Raw genomic sequence first — 15,320 nt, 5'->3', positions numbered from 1 at the left:
CGTGATGAGGACGCAGATGGCCCAGGTCACAGGGGCAGCGGGAGTAGCCTCCGGCCAGCAGCCAGCAAAACCGAGTCTGGGCCCGCGGCCACGAGGGCAACCTGCGGGCTTAGACACAGTCCTTCCCTGTCGGGCCTCAGACAGGCCGCGGCCCGAGACCCTCTCCTGCCCGGCCCCCAGCCTCCCATCAGGGCAGCAGTGGACAGACTGGCAGACCAGTGGCTGAGCAGGCCAGGGCGTGAGGCCCCCATAGCTCAGGGGAGGCCGGGAGGGCTCCGAGTCCCGCAGGGCTGGGGCAGGAGGGCGGAGCGTTTGAGGGGCCCCTCGATGGCCCACCGCCCTTCCTGCATTCGGGTTTGGGAGCCAGCTGGGTCCTGCGTGCGTGTGAGCCCCTGGCCAGCAGGACTCAGCACTCAGTGTGGACGCGTTGAGTTGGGGCTGAAGAACGATGGAGGCCCCGATGGAGAGCTGGGGCCCGCAGCCTGGACGCCGGCCCCCGGGATTTCCAGGACTCTCCCCACTTCTTGTCCATTACCTGGGAGTGTGACCTTGTTAGAAATGGGGTCTTTGTGAGTAGATTTGGTTAAGATGAGGTCGCACTGCAGGAGGCCAGGCCCTGATCCAGTAGGACTGGTGTCCTTGAAGAAACAGGACATTCAGAGATAGACACATTCACGGGAGACGCCATGTGAAGATGAGGCAGAGATGGGGTGATGCTTCTACAGGTCCAGGGCGCCAAGGACGCCAGCAGAGCAGAGAAGCTGGAGGGGGCCTGGACCAGATTCTCCCTCGGCCTTAGAAGGAACCAGCCCCACTGACACCTTGACCTCAGACTTCCGGCCGCTGAACAGGGGTTATGGCAGCCCCGGGCCACTCACACCGCCCCTCCCTCATCTTTCTGTCCAGTGAACACACATGACATCCTACTGGTGCCAGGCACCTGGGAGGTGCTGCAGAGACAACGGGGCCCCAGACGGGCCTGGCCATGTCCTGGGGTCCACAGCTCACCGGGGAGACTCTCAGCCTAATAAACACAGCAAATGCACTTACGCTGTTGTGCAAAGAGGCCCCAGAGCACCAGGGTCCCAGCACAGCAGGCGGGATGCAGAAGAGATGCTTCAGTGGCAGCTGCAATGATTCGATGAGCTCATGGGGACGCGGGAGAGGAGAGCGCCGAGGCCCCGCGCGGGGGCTGCCGTGGGGCGCGTGTGGCCAGCACAGCCTCTCCCTGCCGCGCTGTGAGCCCCACCAGAAACACACAGACAGGGGCGGGAGGGCCGAGGGCCGTGCCTCCCGGCCTGCAGGTCGTAACCGTCAGTGTCTGGAGGATCCAACACAAGGGTAGCAACTCTTTCTTTGAATAAATTAGAAACGCCACGTGTGCTGTACGTTATAAGGGTAAGAATTATTTCCGGAGACTTTTTGTTCAGCTACTTATAGGCAGGTTGCACGTGCACTGGGCTGAGGAGTAGACTGCTTCCTGTCTGACGCCGCGAGTGCCCACCAGGAGCCAGATGGACACGATTGATCCACACCTCGATGTCCATCCTAGGACGGAGGAGGCACCCGGGTGCCGAGACGGCCCCAGTGCCTTTCACAGCGGGCAGAGCCAGAGTTCTGGAGCCACACCGCCATCCTCTTCCTGAGCGACGGCCGCAGGACAGACCCTGGGTGCCGGATCCCAAAACCTCACGTGCCGACGGATGCCAGCTGTGCATGCCCTGTGCTGGCGGTCCCCATCTGACGCTGCACGGGACCCCAAGTCCCACCCGCTGCCCATCCTGGAAAGCGCAGGATGGCCCAGGGAAAAGAGGATTCCCACCAACGTCACTGGTATCGTGGTCGAGAAAGCACGTCACGTGGTCAAGGGCGTGATGTAGGTGTGCTCATGCCACTGCACGCGTGAGTGTGCACATGTGTGTAGATGTGTGCTCATGTAAGCATGTGCACGCGTGTGGGGTGTGTGTGTGCACTCACCCACACACACCATCGTGGTGCCGGGCTAGGGCTGCAAGGTGCCTGGATCTCTTCCCCAAGTGACTCAACAGTCACTGGACGGTGAAATCCGGGGGAAGCAGGGGTCGCTGAAGGCGACGGAGGCGTGGCCAGCCCTCCAGGTATCACAGCAATCCGGGCCAGGCCGGGGGCGGCCGAGAAGCGGGTGCTGGGAGCACCCAAGGCGCTGCCCTCGCACCCAGTCCAGCCAGGGCCCACCTGAGGCCGCATCTGTACCGTGCTCTGCACCTCCCTTTCTGCCACCCTGCGAGGGGCTCCCCTCCACGCCCCGTGCCCCCCTGGAAGCTGGAGGACCAGTCGCATGTCCACGTGCTCCACGAAGTAGCTGCGTCCCGAAATGTGAGTCTGCACAGGATGCGCTAACAAGGACGGGGGACCACGAAGCTTCTACAGACCCCACCCACGGCGCCAGCCAGGTTCAGCAGCCACAGCAGACCACAAGTGCCTCTGCAGAGCTGCCCACCAGGGCTGGCCGTCCAGATGGCCACTTCTGAACCCTGGCCAGGCTGCTGACCACTCGTCCCGCACAGGAGGGGTTGCTCTGCCGTTGGGCACTACCCCCGCCATCCTCCCTCTGGTCCCCATGGGAGTGACGCTAAGCCGTTGCCTCACTCGTGAGGTTAGTTTAACTAAAACTGAATGACCTGGGTGACCAGGTGCAGATAAAGCACAAACACATGCCAGGCCCGGCCACCGGCCTGGTGCCCAGCTCCTGCTCCCGTCCAGCCAGACAGGGGCCAGCACTCCCCTGGCCCAGGCCTGAGTGTCCCCACGCCCCTCCCTCTCCAGCCCTGCATGCCCCTCCTCCCTCAGCCCCTCCCCACTGGGCTGGCCAACCGTCCACTGGACCTAGGGTGTGTCAGCCCAGCCTGTGTGGGTGGACAGATGGACACCTGACCCCAGCCCAGCCCGGGTCACTGGAAGACAGTGTTTTGACTGAGAAGTGTAAGACGTAGAACTGTGCCCTAGTTAGGGCATTTGTTTTGCACAGAGATGAGTGAGCCATCCTGAAATTGCTCTGTATTTATTCTAGAATTGGGCAAGCAGGCAAACGCGTAGGTAATCAGAACGGCTGCACAATTGGCAAGTTCTGTTCAAAATGAGAACGCGGGGCCCTCGTTCAAAACTCGTTCAGAATTTCAGGACGGCAACAGCAGAGCCGTGAACCAAGCCCCTCCAAGCGCGAGGCCCTGGATAACGCGAGTCTGGGCTGGAGGAAGGAGCCGCGGGTCAGCAGGGGAAGCGGGGAGAGGGGCTGCCGCCCCACGTGGGAGTCTGCACACGCTCAGGACTGTAACACAGACGCGGGTGTGGACACGCACGGCCAGGCAGGCGGGCGGAGACCCGGGCACAGGTGTGTGTGGAAGCATGTTCTGAGCTCTGGTCTCAGAGGCCGCAGCGCCCAGGTGGGCATGGAGCCCGCTCTGAGCCCAGACCGCGGTTCCGAAGATCCTTCTCCCGCCAGAGGCATCAGGGCGCCCTGGAGAAACCGCTGATTCCAGAGCTCAGGCCCAGAAGGCACCAGCGAGCCTGGAGTGTCCTTTGGGGCCACAAAGGGAGGACACAAAGGGGGGCCCATGGGAAGGACAGAGCCACCCCGAAGGCCAAACCTGGGACAAGCTGACCAAAGAATAACAATAATGACAGTGACGGGTTACAGACTCCTGCCTCAGCCCAGGCTGCCCCGACAAACAGCACAGACGGGTGTTTAAACAACAGGCAGATTTCTCACGGCCCCGGAGGCTGGAGGCCCCAGGCCACGGGGCTGGCAGGGTCCTCACACAGTGGACACAGTCACCAATCCCACCATGGGCCCCACCTGCATGCGCTCGTCTGAACCTAAGCACCTCCAAGGCCCACCTCCCCGTACTTTCCACTGGGGGTCAGGGTTTCAACATACAGATTTGGGGCGCACAGATGTGCACTCCATCACACCAGCTAGGAAAACAAATGCCCAGGTAAGGAGGAGAAACCGAATTATGGTTCATAAACGCAGAAGGGCCAATGGACTCAGAACGGCCCCCCAGCAAAAACCACAGTGATCGCTGATTTAGGCCAGAAGCATCAAGGGATGTAAAAATTGGTGGGAAAATTATGATGAGAAGTGAGATAGTCTCCCCATGAGACAGTGAACGGAGAAGCAGCAAGCTCACGGTGGAGCAGACCACCTGCCGTGCACACGCGGACAAGAGGCCCCCAGAAGGGCCCAGTGCCGCCCCCGTGGGTTCCTGCCCAGGGGCGCGTCCTCAGCGTGGCCGCGAGGCAGCAGCAGACGAGCCCCAGCTGAGAGGCCTAGCCGGGGCCAGTGTCCCCCAAAGGTGCCAAGAATGAGGCGCTGTGCGCTTGGAGGAGACCCAGGAGACATGGCGACTAAACGCTGTGTGTGTCCTGCAGCGGGTCCTCCTCAGGAAAAGACGTTCAGATGAGGCCACGCTGCACCGGTGTCAACAGTGCTCACGGAGCTGGGTCAGTGTTCCCTTCCCCGCCGTGAGCAGGGCGTGGTGGCGATGGGGTCGTTGGCTCCGGGGGTGCAGCTGCAGGACACGCCGGAACGCCCTGTGCGGTTTTGGTCCCTTTTTTATGAGTCCAAAGTCATTTCCAAGCAAACAGTTAGGACGTGACCCTAAAGTAAACGATGTTCCTTTGTCCTTGGCGTATACCTCACTGACATACAGTGTGAGTGCTGTGCTCGAAAGCGGTTTGGAAAAATCCTTCGATTTGCGTGGTTACGTCACCGCCGCTTTGACCTACGGCTGTGCCCGCGTGGAATGGCGCCTCCCCAAGTTCACGTCCACCCAGACCCAGAACAGGCCCTTATTTGACGAAGGGTCTCCGCAGACGTGGGTGGTCAGGACGAGGCTGTACCGGCTGGCGCGGGCCCAGTCCAGCTCGGGCGTCCCGTAAGAAGAGGGCGGGCACGCAGAGGGGAGCCGCGGAAACAGGAGGGTGGCCCCCGCCCAGGGACCCGGCCCCGAGCTGCCAGAGCGGGGCAGGTTCTCCCCAGGCCTCGGCGGGAACCGCCGTCTGGCACCTGCTCCCAGACAAGAGACAATAAACCCCTGTCGTTTTAGACCCTGCAGTTTGCGAGCTCGCTGGGCAGCCCCAGGCGCTTGTTCCCGTCACCTGTTTCTTTTTTTTTTGGCCACAGCTCATGGCATGCGGGATCTTAGCTCCCTGGCCAGGGATCGAACCCGTGTCCCCTGCAGTGGAAGCGCAGAGTCCTAACCACTGGACCGCCAGGGAATTCCCAGCGGTTGCCCATTTCTTTCTTTCTAACGTCATGATATTATTCCGTGTGTGGGAACTCCACGCCCTCAAGTGAGAAGACAAAGCCGATTCACCCGAGGTTGGCCATCCTCACCCCCGACGGCTACATCAGTGCTTCCATCATTATAGTGTCATACAGAGTATCCACCGGCCTAAAAGTCCTCTGTGCTCTGTCTGTTCATCCCTCCCCACAATCCCTGGTGACCACTGATTCTTTTACTGTATCTATAGTTTTATCTTTTCCAGAATATCATACATTTGGAATCACACAGTCTGTAGCCTTTTCAGATTGGCTTCCTTCACTTGATAATATGTATTTAAGGTTCCCCAGTGTCTTTTCACAGCTTGATAGCTCACTCCTTTTCAGTGTCTGATGTACCACAGTTTATTTATCCCATAACCTACTAAAGGACACCTTGGTGGTTTCCAAGTTTTGGCAGTTATGAATAAAGCTGCTATAAACATCCATATGCACGTTTTTGTGTGGACATAAGTTTTCACCTCCTTTGGGTAAATAGCACAAAGTATGATTGCTGGATCGTATGGTAAGAGTAGGTTTAAATTTGTAAAAAGCTGCCCAACTGTCTTCCAAAGTGTCTGTACCATGTTGCGTTCCCACCAGCAGTGAATGAGAGTTCCTATTGCTCCACACCCTTGTCAGTATTTGGTGCTGTCAGTGTTCTGGATGTCTGCCATCCTAATAGGTACAAGATGGTGTCTCATTGTTGCTTTAACTTGCACATAGGATGTGAAGCAGCTTTTCATATGTGAATCGGCCATCTGTGTATCCTCTTTGGCAAAGTGTATATTCAGATCTTTTCCAATTTTTAAAATGGGGTTGCTGGTTTCGTTATTACTGAGTGTAAAGGGTTCTTTGTATATGTTGGATAATAAGTCCTTTATCAGATGCGTGTTTTGCAAATATTTCCTCCCCATCTGTGACTTTTTTCGTTCTCTTAGCTTTCACAGACACTTCATTAATTTTAAGGAACCCCAACTTATCAATTCTTTCTTTCATAGATCATACTTTTGGTGTTGGGTCTAAAAACTCATCTCCAAACCTGAGGTCATCTAGGTTTCTCCCATCTTATCCTCTGGGAGTTTCATAGTTTTGCAGTTTCATTTTAGGTCCCTGATCCATTTTGAGTTGGTTTTTGTGAAGGGTGTGAGGTCTTGATTCATCTTCCGTGTGGACGTCAGTTGTTCCAGCACCATTTGTCAAAGAGACTGTCTCCGCTCCATTGCATTGTCTTTGCTCCTTTGTCAAAGATCAGTGACCACATTTATAGGGTCTGTTTCTGGGCTCTGTTCTGTCTGTTGATCTATGTGTCTATTCTGTCCCCGACACCGCACTGTCTCGGTTTCTGTAGCTTCACAGTAAGTCCTGGAGTCGGGTGGTGTCCATCCTCCAACTTGGTTCTTCTTCAATGTTGCCTTGGCTGTTCTGGGTCTTTTACCTCCTCTCCATGTAAATTTGAGAATCAATTTCTTGATATTCACTTACAGTAACTTGCTGGGATTTTGACTGGGTACATTTCATTTTAAATGGTTGAACTTACTGATCTTTTATTTGTTCTTCTGAATTGTGAACTGTAACTAGAAAGGCTTTTCTCCCCCGTGTTTTCCTCCAGAACTTAACGTTTCATTTTTTTATATTTATATCTCTGGTCCTTTGTGGGTTACTCTGGTGTAGAGTATGAGCTAAGGATTCGGTTTTATCCTTTTCTAATGGCTACCCAGTTGTCCCAAGAATATTATTTTCAAAAGTCCATCTTCTCCCAACTTTACCATAGGCCAAGTGTCTATGTGCATCTGATTCTATCCCTTCTATTCCACTGGTCTGCTGTCCAAAAACTGAAATTTCAAATATTCAGACCAATAGAAGAATTTTCAAGGATTAATGATGAAAACCCTCACCTCCATCCACCTGGGCACGAGAAGGAGCCGAGAGTTGCCTCCAGGGCATCCTCGGGCTGCTGTCGCCCCTCGGGTGGCACACGTTCCGTGGTCACCCTTCCCTCGGCTGTCGTAGAGGATGTTCACTGGCTGTCCATGGGTCCCAATCTTGCCGACCTCGGTGCCTGCCTTTTATAACAAACATTTTCCCGTCCCCTCTTGCTCTGCGGAAATGAAAGTTAGGGTCAGTGTTACCTACTTGTCACGTATCATTTTGGAAAAAATCAATGTAACGGCCTGTCATAAAGGAGCAGAGGGTGACTAAGTTTGCACGTGCAAACAGGTACTTTGGTACCTAGACGCACAGATGCCTCCCCTGGAAGGCACCTAGACGCACAGATGCCTCCCCTGGAAGGCAAGGTATTGAAACCAGCGTCCCCATCGTGGTGCTGTGGGGCTGCAGCCGCGGGAAGGGCAGGTGACACGAGTGCCCTGTTGTCCAGAGTGACGGCCACTACCTGCTTGTTCTCCACAGAGCCGAGCACCATCCACCCCGACCACCTTATTGCAAATTCCTAGAAAGATCAGACTTGTTAAAATCATGCAAAAATTATGTGTTTATATGTAAATAATCAGAATCTGGGCTCAAGCTTTCCACCGGGTGTCCGGCAAGACCTTGCAAACCTCTCACACAGGGCCAGGGCATCCTAACGCCCAGGCACGGGGCGACCAGTCAAAGGCCCACAGTGTCCAGAGCAGCCCTTGGGCCTGGGGCAGGGGGCACCGGGTCACAGGTGAAGACAGAGGGAGGAAAATGACAAAGGCAGTGGGGGAATCTACGTAACTGGCCGCCTGGACCCATGGCCACGCGGCACCACCGTCCAGAAGCTGCCTGTGCGCGAGGCCCAGCTGCCTCCTTCAGCTCTCAGCCCCCGTCAGAGGCCGTGGTCGTCACCAACTTGCCCCTCCAACACCGGCTTTGACGCTGGACAGAGGCGGAAAGAGCTGGCTGGGCGTGTTAATTCTTGCCCAGGGTCTGTCTTCCTCAGGCCTCTCCTCACCGAGATGACGACCAGGACGGCTGAGCAAGTCGGACTTCCACCCTGAAGGGCAATGAACGGGCCTTGCCTTCCCCTGGGTAGATAATCCCAGCCCCTACCCTGCCAGCCCCCGCCCCCCAGGTGCCTCCCGCCCCTCCCTCCCTGACTCCCCCCCGATCCCCTGTGGGGTGACTGGGGGTCCTGGCCGCGTTGCACCCCAGGGTGGTGGTCTCCTCGCGGCGCTGAGCGGCCGGCCTTCTCCGCCGACCCCCCGTGTCCTTCTCTTCCCTCTGCTCTCCTCCCTCGGCCTCAGGACCCTCCACGTCCTGACTGCTTGCTCTCGACTCCTGTCCCCGGAGCCGTCACCTTCCACCCACCTCGCCCCACGTGGCCTCCTCTCTCTGGCTGTCCTTCCAGACCTCTGGGGTCATTCGTCCCATCACTGCCACCCCAGCCATTGGTCGGGCTGGTGTCACGCCCCCCTTCCCCCAATGCAGACCCCGCGTTCTGGGCCTGAGCCCCTCCTTCCACGCAGCCGGCCCTCCCTCACCTGACAGCCCAGCCACACTGCACTCAAGGCTCCAAACGTGCCCAAACCCGGCGGCATTTGTGCCCCCGACGTCACCCACCTCCCGAACCCGTAAGGAGCTCCCATCCGCCCGCTCCTATTACCGCCTCAGACCGCGGGCCCCCGAGCCCCCATGCCTGGTGCGAATGGGGTCCTGGGGGGCGCCCTGCCCTCTCCCTCTGCTGCGGATGCGCGGTCCTGCTCTGCAGAGGCCTCAGCGCCCTGGGCTCTGCAGCCCTGCTCGGCGGATCCCCGGCGCTTTGGCCTCTGCGTCCCCCTCCACGCGGGCACCCCGCCAGCCCCGAAGTGGCACCTGCAGTTGCCCCGCTGACCGCCCGCCCCTCCTGCTCCGCTCCCCCAGCCCTGGGACTCGCCAGTGCTGGTCTCCCCCTCCTTCGGGTGTGCACGTCGGGGACCGCGTGGCAGCCTGGGGTGACAGCACACCCACCGTCGCCAGGGGCCCGAGGATGCAGCCATGGCCAGGGCTGTGCCCCCCTCCGAGGGACGGTGAGGGCCTCCCCAGGGACCCCTGAGGCCATCCCCCCGTCCTTCGCAGCACCTCTCTCCGCAGGTGAACCCTGAGCTGCGGGGCATTCGACGTCCACGGCACCACACCTGCCACAGTCTTGGCTCCCGGCAGCCCACCCTGCCCCCAGGTCATGTGACATCATCCCTGTGGGGGGGGGGAGGGGGAGGGGGGAGGGAGGCAGGAGGCACCGTCTTGCTGCAAGTCCCTCCCCACCGGCCCCGCCCCAGGTCTGCTCCGTGTCCAGGCACCGGCGGTTCCGGGTGATGTTCTGCAGCTGTTGGCTGTGCAGTGCGAGGATCCCAAGACTGCCCTGAGGTTCAGTGACGCACTAGGACTCAGCTCAGCAAAACCGACTCATGACTTATGACAGCCAAAGCGTCCAGATTACAACCAGCCGGGGGGGAGGGGGAGGGGTGTGCAGGGGGAAGACACAGAGGCAGGGCCCAGGGGAGCCCAGGCACCCTCCCTCCGAGGAGTCCCGGACGGTGGCAGCACGCCCGGGGTGCCGACGGCCAGGGAGCCCGGCCTGAGCCCTTGAGTCCAGGGTTCCACTTGGTGTGACCACATGGCAGGGCTGACCTGAGCCACGTGGCCAGGGAAGCAAGGATGCTCTCATCAGGCCAGACATCCCAGGGCCTCGGAGTCGGGGGCAAAGGGCCAGACCCCACCTGGGCAGGGCAAACCCTCCGCTGCACAGGCCGGGCCGTGGACGGCGGCTGACAGCCTCAGTGCCCACACCACGCGGGTCCCGGAGAAGCTGCACCGTGGAGATGGTGGTGTGTATGGTCCCGGTCAGATTTTTAGTTAATTCAAGTGGGTACAAGGGACTGGCCAATGGAGCTTCTGCTCTTCTGGAGAAAAGACAGCAATTTCTGAGACACTTAGCTTCACACGAGAAGGAGGGGCCTTGAGTCAGCTTAAAGGGAAGCAAAACTCGAGATCAAATTAACAGAGACGTGAAAACTGGAGGCCACCAGTGAAGAACTGGAAAACCTCAGATCTTAACTCAGGCTGGAAAGAGAGACGTTGAGAAAAGATGTGAAGGAAGAGAAAGCTAACCGTTTGGAACAAGATGATCTGGTGGCCAGAGGAGCATGACCTGGAGCTCCCTGGGGACGTGTCCAGCTGTGAGCAGCTGAAGAGAGTGGCCTCGGAAGCCCATCAGGAGATGTATGGCTGCAGACAGCAAGGAAGGCTCCCTGAGTCGCAGGATCCCTCCTCACCCACACGCCCCAGACAGAACGGGCGATTCTGGAGGCCCAGGGCCCACCTGAGGTCACATGGCTGTGCACCAGCTCGGGGGGAGGTGTGACGGGGGTGCCTCTCCCGGGCACAGCATCACACAGACGCACTCTGTTCGAAGAGAAATGTGGTTATTTCACGAGCAGATTGTCTCCTGTTCTCCGAGTTCTGGACGCCGTACGGAGGGCTCGCAGTTAACGTTTCTGCCCAACCCCCCACCGCGGTGAACCGCACGGAGTTTGCCTGAGCAGCTGATGTCACTGGAGACATTTGAGACCCAAAGGCCACTGAGTGAGGGCTGCGCTCCCCCTGCAATGAGATGTGAATGCTGACCTGACCAGTCCGGCCTGGAAGAAAGCCCTGCTCACAGCTCTAACGAGCTCAGTGTAAGCAAGGCCCGGCCCAAGACGGGTCAGCGGGAGAGGCCGGGCGGAGACACCGTGCGGACGCCACCCGCCCCCGGGAGCCCGGCCCCAGCCGTCCAGGTCTTGAGCACGGGGCCCAGCCTCTCTGTGCCCACCCCGCTCCCCCTGCTGAAAGGCTCCCTCGCTCCCGCCTGGCCCTCGCCCTGCGTTGGGGCAGCCTCTCTGGACTCAGCCCCGGCTCCCCGTGTGCACCTGGTGGTGGGTGTCACCTGCACCTGTGGCAGGTGTGCAGAGCCTCTGTGCCCTCTCCTGGGAGGGATCCACACCCTCGCAGTGGGGTCTCCACGTGGAATATCCAGGGCTGTCAATTTTGCTCTCGGTCCAGGGGGTAGTTATAGCAACAATCAGGGCCCAGGGCTGGAGCTCAGACAGAAGCATCAGAGCACAAGGGAAGCAGGACAGAGCTCCGGACATGGCCACGTCAAACTGGCCTCTTCCTGCCATGAAGCGCTATTTCCTGAAGGTTTTTGGCCTTTGAAAGCCATTTGGCTCCCCGCATGTTCCAGAGAAGAGAATCTATTATTTGTTCAAAAACATGTTTCCAATACTGACACGGAGTCATATTAGAGGCTCTGCAGGAAGGCTAGCCCGGCTTTTTGTGACATAATAACAGGGCTGAGTGCTCTAAGGCTGAAACCTGTCATCACATTGATTTTCCTCCTGGAAAGCTGGTCCGTCGATGAGGGTACAGCACCTCGCTGGGGGCAGAGGGATCTACGGGTCTACCTCCCGAGCCCCTCAGGACACGACCCACACCAGCCCCCAGCTCGGGCAAGGACGGCGCATGCTGCCCCCCGGGGTGGGGACTGTCCCCTGGGGCCAGGGCCAATCCAGCTGTCAGAGAAGCAGAGGGCGTCCAATTCCTGTGGGGGTGAGAGCTGCTGCACCCGCTTGTCTGCACCCCTCCCCTCCCGTGACCTCACGCGCCTCCCCGCCATCCCCTCTAAGCCTCAGAACAGCAGATTTTGGTGACATTCCGGGAGGATTCGCAATGGAATTGGAGGAGGGGCTGCATGGGATGAACCGTTTCCCTCCAAACTTACATGTTGACGCCCTAACCCCCAGGACCCCAGAATGTCACTGAATTCAGACCTAAGGGCTTTAAAGAGGTAATCAAACTGAAAGGGGTCACCAGGGAGGGCGCTAATCCAATCCGAGTGCTGTCATTGTAAGAAGAAGAGATTAGGACACAGACAGGGACAGATATGAGGGCACAGTGAGGAGATGGTCCTCAAAGAGACCGTGATCTTGGGCCCCCAACCTCCAGAACTCAGACAAGGGATGTCAGATGCTGAAGCCGCCACGGCAAACCCACACGGGTCCAGAGCCAGACCCTTCGGACCCTCCCTCCAGGCCGGCCAATGCCTCACAGGGCAGCCGTCCAACAAACGATGGTCCGGTGGCCAGGACAACCTAGTTGGACCCGGCTGCTCCTTCGTGCTGGGCTCTGGGCCGCGGCTTTCCAACATCCGCTCTCCTCAACTCTCCGCCAGTAGGCGATTATCCCGATTTCACCAAAGGTAACTCTAGGAGGAGTTACACGTCTCACCTGAAAGCTGGGTCCAGTGTCCAGGACTGACTGGTCACGGCCAACTTCACTCCGCTAGCTGTGACCACACCTAGGAATACAAGCCAACCCGCCCCAGGGAAGAAGGGCCCAGAGGCCGGCGCGCACCCCATGCGGCGCCTCCGAACTGTTCCTGCTGTTTCCACGTAGCAGCACCTCCACTGCGCTTCTCACAGTTTCTCTTCACAGGGTTTTATTTTTACTGATAAAGAAACCCTGCCGAGTCACCTCCGACGCGCCAAGATGAGTGGGCTCAGGAAACACCCCAAGTTCAGCACAGAAGGGGGCTCAGGACGGCCACAGCTCTGCTCCAGCACGGCCAGGCGTCTCTCGTCTTCAGAGGGACGCCCACGAAGACGCCCACCACGTAACAGCAGCTCACCTGTCGGACTGTTTGACGCTGGACCCTGAAGGCAGAGCACCAGAAAGGCAGGCACGCTCACACTGGCGGTGAGAATCTGAGCAGTGTGCCAGCCAGGGAAGGAATGTGGCTGCACCTGGTGAGAACACCTGCACTTACCATCTGAATCTACACCTCCGCCTCTTAGAACCTATCTCAGACACACCGTCAAACACTATGAGAAATTGTTTATTCAAGGGTATGCATTACAGCCCTAGTTTTAATAACTAAAGGCTGGAAACAACCCAGTTGTCTTATCAACATGGAGACCATTGAATAAACTGTGGTACATCCACAAAACAGAGACATATGTGGCTGTAAAGAGATACAAGGAATACCACTATTTACTATAGGGCGTTTACTCCAGATGCAGGGAAAAAAAAAGAATAAAAAACTCAGTGGAGGGGCTTCCCTGGTGGCGCAGTGGTTGAGAGTCTGCCTGCCAATGCAGGGGACATAGGTTCGATCCCTGGTCCAGGAAGATCCCACATGCCACGGAGCAACTAAGCCCGTGCACCACAACTACTGAGCCTCAGCTCTAGAGCTTGTGAGCCACAACTACTGAAGCCTGTGTGCCACAACTACTGAAGCCCGCACTCCTAGAGCCCATGCTCCACAGCAAGAGAAGCCACCGCAATGAGAAGCCCACTCACTGCAACTAGAGAAAACCCGCACACAGCAACAAAGACCCAACGCAGCCAAAAATAAATAAATAAAATAAATAAATTTTTTTTAAAACTCAGTGGAACTTCTAGAGATGAAAAATATAACATCTAAAATGAAAAATTCACAGGATAAGCTTAATAGCAGTTTGGAAACTGCAAAAATATACCAGAGAGCTTGAATACATAGCTTTAGAAAGTACTCAAACCTAAGCAAGGAGAGGAGATAAAAGCTGAAAAAGTAAACATCCTCACTGACATTGGGAGAGCAAGCTGTCTAATATACACGTCAACATACATACCCCAAAGAAGAGGCAGACAAAAAGTATTTGAAGAAATCCTGGCTGCAACATTTTAAAGTTTGATGAAACTCACAAACTGAATAAGTTCAACAGGCCTCACACAGGACAAACAAGGGAAACCACTACAGCAAACTGCCGAAAACCAGTGACTTTTTATAAAAATTCTAAAAGCACCCAGAGAAAACAGACAGCCTACATAAAGTGAAACAAAGATAATATAGCTATAACCGCTAACTTCTCATCAGAAACAATGCAAACTGGAAGATAATAAAACAATATTCTTTAACATGCTGGAAGAAAAAATGCCCATCAACCTAGAATTATACACTTAGTGAAAATCTTTCAAAAAAGTGAAGGCAAATTAAAAAGAGTCTCATACAAGCAATAGTTGAGAGAATTTACCACCAGCAGATTGGCAGAACAAGAAATGCTAACGGAAGTTACTGAGGCTAAAGGAATAAACACCAGCTAGAAGCCAGGATATGTACACAAGAGCCAAGAGCGCAGGTGTATGTACAGAAACAAAATGTATCTTTGCTCATTTTAAATTTACTTGAAATATAGTTGACTGTTTAAAGCAAAAATAACAATGGACTTGATGGCGTACCTGGAAGTGAGGGGTTACGGAGGAGGTTTCTCCCCCTGATGGCAGCCCCCTCCCTTATCCCGGGAACCTGGGTCTGTGGCCTCCATCCAGGGCTTTCCACAGTTATTCATCCTCGGGGATGTGGTGAGTAGTTCTTGGGGCCAAAAAATAAGATAAAAACTTGGGATCATACCAGGAGTCCGCTCGACTTGGGAATTACCATGAATGAAGTAAAGAAAGGCCCTTGGGCAGGGCAGGGGGGGCTCCCTGCAGCCCTGGGCACAGCAACAGCTTCCCCTCTTTCTCCAGGTGACCCCACCCCGTGAGGAAACAGCGCAGAGCACCAGCTGTGACGGCCTGTGTGGTGTGTGTGTGAGCACTGGAGTTCTGATCTCACACAGCGCTCGGGGGCTGACATTTGAGGGGCCCTGAGAACAAGCCTCACTCTGGAGGAAAGTGATTAGCATTCGAGGGACCCTAACCAAATGCCCACCCTCAACAGTAAGTTCTTCAGATATCACCTACAAACCAGCACTAGGAGGGCCGCTCAGAAACAGGAGAGCTGTTATGAGTAACTTTCCAACACTGAGTATTTTTCGTGGGTGGAAAAGAGAACCCTGTGGGAGCCACATCCTCACCAGGAGGGCTGGGCATCCGACACAGGGCGTGACCTGGAGTCTGGAAGCTGTGTGGGCCCCAAGCTCCCACACACCAAGGCCTTTTCATAGTTCCTGGACACACAAACAGCGGGACACCCAGCTCTGCGGGACGGCTCTCCTCCCTGCAGAACAATAACTAGCTGCAACTGGAACAGAGTTCA

Source organism: Balaenoptera ricei, chromosome 3 (genome assembly GCF_028023285.1).
Source record: "Balaenoptera ricei isolate mBalRic1 chromosome 3, mBalRic1.hap2, whole genome shotgun sequence".
NCBI classification, from domain to species: Eukaryota; Metazoa; Chordata; class Mammalia; order Artiodactyla; family Balaenopteridae; genus Balaenoptera; species Balaenoptera ricei.
This window is presented reverse-complemented; position numbering follows the sequence as displayed.